The following is an 8,957-nucleotide window of genomic DNA, read 5'->3' as shown; positions in this document are numbered from 1 at the left end:
CGGAACAGACCCACTAGCACATGACTGTATTGATGTTATTACTATCACGACGAAACCTAGACAAGACTTGACAGATATCCCATTGTCAGACCCAGACCTAACGTTGTATGTAGATGGTTCATGTATGAGAACAAGTACAGGAGAGTTAGTGGCCGCGTATGCAGTCACAACAGAAACTGAAGTTATTGAAACAAACTGTATTAGCACGTTGTCAGCTCAAGCAGCAGAGCTCATCGCTCTGACACAAGCCTGTATTCAAGCCACAAATAAGAAAGTCAATATATATACAGATTCACGTTATGCATTCGGAGTTGTTCATGACTTCGGCGTGCTGTGGCGAGAGAGAGGTTATTTAACTTCTCACGGTGCCCACATTCAGCACGGACCCCTTATTCATGCCCTATTAGACGCAATTCATCTACCCACTGCAATATCGATTATGAAATGCAAAGCTCATACGAAAGTTACTGATATCATTTCTCAAGGCAATGATCTAGCTGACAGAACAGCTAAACAGACTGCTCAAATTCACACATCTGACGTGACAAAGACTATAGTTCCGACACCAACACATTGCCTGACAGTTAAGGATCCCGCTCTTGATGTAATTGACATACAGACACATGCTACACCAGACGAGATAAAGAAATGGACTGAATTAGGAGGGATCCAAACGGACCAAGGATGGATGACGAAGGAGAAATCTGTATGGTTTCTTCCTGATTCAATGGTTCAAGTCGTCATAAATACCATACATAGTCCAGCGCATCTAGGAGAGAAAGCTATGCTAGACAGCATTCAACACATTTGGTTCAACAAACATTTACGAGCAGCAGCTAAGCAAAAAGTCCGTACCTGTATGATATGTTGTCAGTTTAATCCAGGTAAAAGCATCCCCGTAGAGCAGGGTGGATTTCAGCCCCCTGATCACCCTTTTGAAGTCCTCCAGATGGATTATATCCAGATGGAACGTTGTCGAGGATTCAAATATGTTCTCGTAGTTGTATGCGCTCTTTCCCGTTGGACAGAGGCGTATCCCGTCTCAGATTACACTGCCCCGACTACTGCCAAACAGTTAGTTCGAGAATTCTTCCCACGGTATGGTTTACCACGTGTCGTCTACTCAGATAACGGCCAGCCGTTCTCATCCGAACTAATGAAACATGTTTCACTTTTGCTAGGATATAAATGGAAGTTTCATTGTGTCCGACACCCCGAGGCAGCAGGTCTCGTGGAACGACATAATCAAACTCTGAAAATCAGATTGTCCAAAATATGTAGAGAAAAAGGTGTCGACTGGGTAGTAGCTCTACCAGTTGCACTCTTTTACATGAGAATGGTAGCACACTCTCGAACAGGGCTATCCCCTTATGAGGTGATCTTTGGTAGACCACCAAATATGTGGGGGACGCCTATACCACGCAAAATAACTGATATTGACTGTAATATGCTGACAGATTACCTGACTTCCTTGATGTCTGCACTACAATCTTGTCGTTCACAGGTAGCTGCAGCCTTTCCTGACAACACCGAGGTGAAACCCCATGACGTAGTTCCGGGGGATCTCGTATTTGTGAGGAACTTTGATCGGAAGACTCAGCTGGATCCTAGGTGGAAGACGCCAAAGTTAGTTTTGCTTACCACAAGGACAGCCGTGAAGATCGAGGGCCGCAAAGGCTGGGTGCATTCAAGTCATATCAAGAAATTTCATGGACTATCCTCGGATATAGACATTGTGCCCTGCACTCCCTCACAGACTGATTCAAAACTTCCTTTGGTTGAAAAGACTAAAACCGAACTCTATAAAGTAAAATTGAGGCCTAGAACGTCAGACAATTTGATTGTTTAAGTCCTCTCCAAGGTGAAGCGGTTGAATTTGTCTCTGACATGTATCCTCTAGACCTGAATAGGGAAACCGATGGAAAAATGTTGAAACGACATGCGTACTGTAAATCACTGCGTAGTCATTGTACAGTGACGTTATTAATTTTGTTTTTCTTAAGTCTCTTAATAATCGCTGCAAGTATATTGTTGCACATATATTATCCTATTTCTAAACATGTTTACAATGTTACTGCCGAACATTCTTTTAGTGAATTACCACCGCATGAATTGTCCTACAGAGTTGCGCTGCGCAATAACACTTTCATTAGTATGTTACATCATTCCCATCAGACCAGCAATGCTACCAATTGTTGGATATGTGGCCAACTCCCTCCCTATCAGGATTATAAAGGAGTTTTGCCTCTCTTTCCATATCCATTTACACACAATGGCTCCTGTGGAGCATGGTTCAGTTTAATGAATTCTTTAGATTCAAATTCAGTAGTTTATCAAGACAATTGGGTATGGGGAAACCTGAACCTAGCTTTGCTTAAAGTCTGTTACCCTAACAAGGAGGGACTCCCCAAAAGAACAGGAACGGATCTAGAAAATGAAGTATATGGATTAGGTAATTTTACACTTAATCTCATGATCCTGAACGTTGAATCCGAACCTACACCAATCTTGCCCGCCATGTCAGTATTCCCAGTAAAAGGGGAATTATGTATAAGAAAGAATGGTTCCGTACACCTGGGCCATAGTAAATGCGCCACTGTGATACAATTCAGTGATCAAGGCAAATCTACATTTAGAGCTTCTCGTCATTCCTACTTTATATGTGGTCATATCGCATATATACGCTTACCTCTAGATTGGGATGGTACCTGTTACATAGCATTCCTTCTGCCACCTGTTTTTCTAGCCCCACCTGATTATCATAGGAATATCCATTTAGTACACAATAGAGAACAGAGAGATCTCCCAATTGTCGATTACACTGAGACGGCATGGGAAAAATATACAGATTTCAATAAAGGTCTTTTTCCCTATATAGGTACAGTTACTAATAGTAAGCTGATACGTAGATTAACCAGGACCCTTGAAGCCGTAGTGAATGAAACTATTTCCGCCTTAGGCAACTTGACAGAGGAGCAGTCTGCGATGAGGATTGTTGTTCTTCAAAATCGTCTTGTCCTTGACGTCATCCTGGCCGATAGGGGTGGAGCTTGTAGGGTCATCGGATCAAGTTGCTGCATATTCATACCAGAAAATTCGCCATCTGTATATAAAGCTATAACTCGTCTTCATAAGATTGTGAGCCAGATACACCAGAATCCAGGAACCTGGACTTGGTCCAGTTGGTTTTGGAGCGTGTTGTCAGCCTGGGGATGGAGAATACTATCCTTCCTAGGTATTGGCTTTCTCATACTATTCAGTTGCTGCTTATGTCTACAATGTGGGCCAGCGATTTGTGGTCTGTGTGCCACATCGTGTATCCCACATTCAAGTTTTTGTACAAAATCCCGGATAAAGAAAGAAGAACAAATGATACTATATGAACAGATCGATGGATTGATGAAGATCGATATTTCTTGAGGTCAGTAGGGGACAAGAAGGGAATGTGGAAATGTGAATTTTCATGATCCATTATGTCCCCTATCTTGGGCCTCAACGGTTCCATGTATATGCTACAAGTACATGTATGTCCCTTCCAGTTCCAGTTATGAAGACGCAAACACATGTGCGTCCACCGTCAACATGTCACCTTTCAGATCCGCCATGAATGGGCCGGATATTCCATCCCTAAGTACAAAAGGCCACCGACTTTGTATGGCTCAGTTACTCCATTTTGCAATTCAGGCGAGTAGGCCCTGATTCTGCCATCAAGCCTTTCCCTGCTTTCTACTTCTGACAGCTCCAGTCTGAGCTCGCATCTGTATCCATGAACTTTGTCCTACTCCCTGCGCAGCTAACGGTGCCTGACTTCGGCCTGTCTGCCTGCCAAAAACTGTATTTCACCTTCAAAGATTATCTGCTCCGCTCCCTGCCCAATGCATTCCTGTCTAGTAGTTTAAGTAAACATTCTGCCAGCTACCGAGCAAAGGCCCGGCTTCTCTGTCTTTATGCAAGTAATTCATAGCCCCGTTACTATGGAAGATTCCTGCCCTCGCATCTAGTGTAGACACTTAGACGCTTGTACAAGCACACACAGTCAGTATAGAATAAGATTCTATCTTAAGAAACCTTCCTTTAGGGATAACACGGTTCTTTAAACATAGGATGTTAGATATGATTTGGGATTAGGTTGACTTGACCCCCCAGACTTCTTGTCTCCACATGTAGAGCTAAATGTCAAGTCCCCTTCACCCCCTAGTTGCACGTCAATCACACGTCATGCTGCTGCGCGCACATCTCTGCCAAGTATTTCTGCTGACATTGCGAAATCATCTCATAAGATCCACCCATTGGTGACATCACAACCAATGACGCTTCCTTGTTACTCCCCATTACGCCCATTTTCGGCTACGTATGTGAATTGCTATCTCTGCTATCAATTGTTACGCCTCTTACATTGGTTTCATTGTAATGTATGTTCTATAAAAATGATGACTTGTCAATAATGTATTGTACTCCACTTCCTGAACCCCCGTGGTGATGGAACCTGGAGCCCACAATTCGAATTGTCCATTGGAATAAAGCCCATTCCGAACCTCTAATACCACGGATTTTGCCTCTTATTTTACTGAGCTATGTTTACTAATTTTCCGTATCAAATTAAGTCCCGGTAATTAAATTATTTTCCACACCCTTACCACACAATATTGAGTATGTTGGTTGTGAACTCACCAGGCTCTGGTATGTCTGCTAGACCATGGATGCTCTCTGGTGGTAGGATGTCCCGCACCTTCTCCTCCCAGGTCCTGAAGTAGACTGGTTTTGCAGGAGGGCCACTGCCGGTGCACTGACTCAGGGCGTGATCTTTCTCGATGAGTTTCTTGACCCTCCTGTGCACGTCATACCACCTGTTACGGATATCATCCTTTGTGCGCCTTGTTGGTGCTTGTGCGTTCACCTTGTCCACAATCCTCGCCCACATCTTGGTTTTCTGTGACATGCGGGTCCTTTGGACCAATGTACCAAACAAATGTGGCTCTACTCTGATGATCTCATCTACCAGCCCTTCTAACTCATCATCTGTGACCTTTGGATTCTTCTTTGGGGGCATGGTGATGGGTGCTGGTGTTGAGTGATGTGTGTGTGAGGTTGCAAGTGAGGGTGGGTTAGTGTTGGTTTTGCTAGCTGTATGTGTGTGTGCTTTTGGTGAGGTGCTAATGGTGTGTGAGTTATGTGATGGGTGAGCTGTAAGTGGGTCTGTGGTTGCTGTGTGATGTTGTTTGCTGCTGGCTGTTGTCTCGTATTTGCAAAGGATCATGGTAGTGAATGATGTCCTTTATATAGGTGGTGCTGTGGGTGTGGCTTTGTCCCAGGTATTTTTTTATATTTATTGTCTTTGTCATTGCTTGTTTGGTCCTTTTTTTTTTCCTTTGGGTTTTCTAGGCATGAAGGAGACGTTCTTCTGACCAAGACGGACGCTGATGTTGGCTCGTGCGGGCTTCTCTGCCTCGTTCACGCTGTCTTTTTTCTGTGTTTCATATGCGTTGGTCCCGGAGATCTCTATTGCTTGGGCTCCCTGTTTTCTGTGCGTGTCGGTCATGAGGCTTGGCCTCCATCCGAGTCGGTCTGCGTTTACACGCATTGCATCGTACTGCGCGGATCGGACATTGCGGGTACATGTCGGTTGGGTTCATTCCGGGTACGTGTCGGTCGGTGCAACTCGCGTCGGTTTTCTGGCCAAATCACTGTTTTCCCCATGGCTCGGTCATACGGCTTGTATTCCGTACGTGTTGGTTGTAATTCACACACATTGCATCATACTGCACGGGTCGTACGGTGCTGGTCCGTGTCGGTCGGTCTCCGGTCCGGGTCTATTTCGGTTGGTATGTTTTGCGACCAGAATGGGAATCTGCCCTTATTTCTCACAGCTAGCTGCGTTCTTCATCGATATGCGAGCCGAGTGATCCACCACCAAGAGTCACAGGCTACTTTTCGAAAACGTTTACCCACCTGCGGGCGCAGGAGAGCTGGGCGGAAGGCAATGCCATCCGTCCACCGCCCGCACAGCAAGACGGCCCAGGTGCCCCGTTCAAGGCTTCCCCTCTGGGAGTCAAATTGCACCATTCAGAGAAAAAAAACTTTACCAGGTGCTCGGCACGGGAGTCCCCCCACCCACCCGCAGATGAGGGAAGGGGCTCCTTGAGTGATGGGAGCAGGCAGCCCCGCTGCTGCCGGTCCCTCCCGGAATAACCCTGGAGGGACCGCACAAGGCTACAAACCCCTTGGCCCGGTCGCACAGGACTGGGTCGAACCAGGTACCTGGCAACAAGGGAGGGTCGACCCACCTGCATATCAGTTGTCCATAGCCAGGCAGCCCTGAGCCGTGGTGATTAGTCCACCCCTCCCTCACCAAGGTCAGAGGCGCCTGTAAGGAAGAACCAGGCCTCCCCATCCCACACACCTCCCACCGAGAGGAGCCAGGGTATCTTCACAGGCCCTCTGCCCCTTCTCTTCCAGGCCACCCTGCTGCACAAAAAGGGCTGCTCCTCGGTCACCTGGAACCTGTTTGGGCTGGGACTCGGGAGGGCCCAGCCGGTTGCAGGGCCTTGCGAGGGTGGGGTGGTACCAGCACTGGGGCATGACCCCCTAACTGCAGGGGTCATGCCAGGTGAGCTTGGGTTCCATCCCGGGAGGACCTACTGCTGTGCCCCTCCCAGAAAGGGAGAGGGGACGGGGGCCTCCCCCATCCCCAGTCCCTCATGCATCGGTCGGGTCCTCCCCAGTGGAAGAGGCCTGCCGAAGGCCCAGTCCTCACCCAAGCGACCCTTATGGCCGCAGACTGCTCCACCGGCCAGGGTGCGCCAGGGCCGGGCCCTTTGCCAATGGTGTGTGATTGCAGGAGGTGGGCGAAGGACTTCGGGCTGGTGCCGTCTGTCGCTCGGGCCACTCCGCCTTAATGATCCTTCTGCAGGTTCACCTACGGAAACCTTGTTACGACTTTTACTTCCTCTAGATAGTTATGTTTGATTGTCTTCTCGGTGCTCCACCAGGGCTGTTGCTGACCCCGGGGGGCTGATACGAAGACCTCAATAAACCATCCAATCGGTAGTAGCGACAGGCAGTGTGTACAAAGGGCAGGGACTTAATGAACGTGAGCTTATGACCCAAACTTACTGGGAATTCCTCGTTCATGGGAAATAATTGCAATCCCCAATCCCTATAACGAACGGGGTACAGCGGTTTACCCGCACCTGTTGGCGAAGGGTAGACACACACTGATCCGTTCACTGTAGCGCGCATGCAGCCACGGACATCTAACGGCATCACAGACCTGTTATTGCTCGATCTTGTGTGGCTGAATCCCACCTGTCCCTCTAAAAAGTTGGACGCCGACCGATGGAGGTCACGTAACTGGTTAGCATGGAGGAGTCTTGTTCATTTTCGGAATTAACCAAACAAAACGCTCCACCAACTAAGAACGGCCATGCACCACCACCCACAGATTTGAGAAAGAGCTATCAACCTGTCAATCCTTTCCGTGTCCGGGCCGGGTGAGGTTTCCCGTGTTGAGTCAAATTAAGCCGCAGGCTCTACTCCTGGTGGTGCCCTTCCATCAATTCCTTTAAGCTTCAGCTTTGCAACCATAGTCCCCCCAGAACCAAAAGACTTTGGTTTCCCGGAAGCTGCTCGGCCGGTCATGGGAATAATGCCGCTGGATCGCTAGTCAGCATCGTTTATGGTCGGATCTACGACGGTATCTGATCATTTTCGAACCTCCGACTTTCGTTCTTGATTGATGAAAACATTCTTGGCAAATGCTTTTGCTTTGGTTCATCTTGTGCCAGTCCAAGAATTTCACTTCTAGCGGCACAGTACGAATGCCCCCGGCCGTCCCTCTTAATCATGGCCCCAGTTCCGAAAAACCAACAAAATAGAACCGAGTCCTATTTAATTATTCCTAGCTGAAGTATTCAGGCAACCGGCTTGCTTTGAACACTCTAATTCTTTCAAAGTGAATGCTTCGGACCCCCAGGACACTCAGTCAAGAGCATCAAGGGGGCGCCGAGGGGCAGGGGCTGGGACAGGCGATAGCTTACCTCGCTGCGGACCGCCAGCTCGATCCCAAGATCCAACTACGAGCATTTTAACTGCAGCAGCTTTAATATACGCTATTGGAGCTGGAATTACCATGGCTGCTGGCACCAGACTTGCCCTTCAATGGATCCTCATTAAAGGATTTAAAGTATACTCATTCCAATTATAGGGCATCGAAAGAGTCCTGTATTGTTATTTTTCGGGACTACCTCCCCGAGTTGGGAGTGGGTAATTTGCGCGCCTGCTGCCTTCTTTGGATGTTGTAGCTGTATCTCAGGCTCCCTCTCTGGAATCGAACCCTGATTCCCTGTTACCCGTGGTCCCCATGGTAGGCACAGAAAGTACCATCGAAAGTTGATAGGGCAGACATCCGAATAGATTGTCGCTGTCACGGGGACGTGCGATCGCCCCGAGGTTATCTAGAGTCACCAAAGCGGCAGGGCGAGCCCGAATTGGTCAAGGTCTGATAAATGCACGCATAACAGGAAGTCAGCACTCGTCGGCATGTATGAGCTCTAGAATTACCACAGTTATCCAAGAAACAGATGGAGCGATCAAAGGAACCATAACTGATTTAATGAGCCATTCGCAGTTTCACTGTACCAGCTGTGTGTACTTACACGTGCATGGCTTAATCTTTGAGACAAGCATATGCTACTGGCAGGATGAACCAGGTAGCCGCACCTGCTGACATGGTGGGTTTGGGGGCCGTGTGTCCATCTCCCCGACCAGCAACCTTCATGCACCCCTCCCTCTGGGAGCCTGCTGAGGGAAGGAGCCCACCTGCCTGAGCGGGAGGGCTCGCTGTAGGGGTGGAGAGGTGTGGTTACATGGGCACCGGCAGGCCCAGCCATCTCCACCGGAAGGGAGAGGCGGGCAGAGGCGCAGTCTGAGCGAGACGCAGGGGTGCCGGAGCATGGCGG

At 48.3% G+C, this 8,957-nt stretch overlaps 1 pseudogene; it reads right to left on the bottom strand.

The window, feature by feature from the left end:
- Positions 1–6,893: 6,893 nt before the first annotated feature.
- On the bottom strand, positions 6,894–8,711 carry LOC146839192 (18S ribosomal RNA; annotated as a pseudogene).
- Between the last annotated feature and the right edge of the window lie 246 nt (positions 8,712–8,957).

This window comes from Triturus cristatus, chromosome 4_2, assembly GCF_964204655.1.
Source record: "Triturus cristatus chromosome 4_2, aTriCri1.1, whole genome shotgun sequence".
Classification (NCBI taxonomy): domain Eukaryota; kingdom Metazoa; phylum Chordata; class Amphibia; order Caudata; family Salamandridae; genus Triturus; species Triturus cristatus.
Note: the sequence above shows the minus strand (reverse complement) of the source record. Positions and strands in the feature narration are given on the sequence as shown.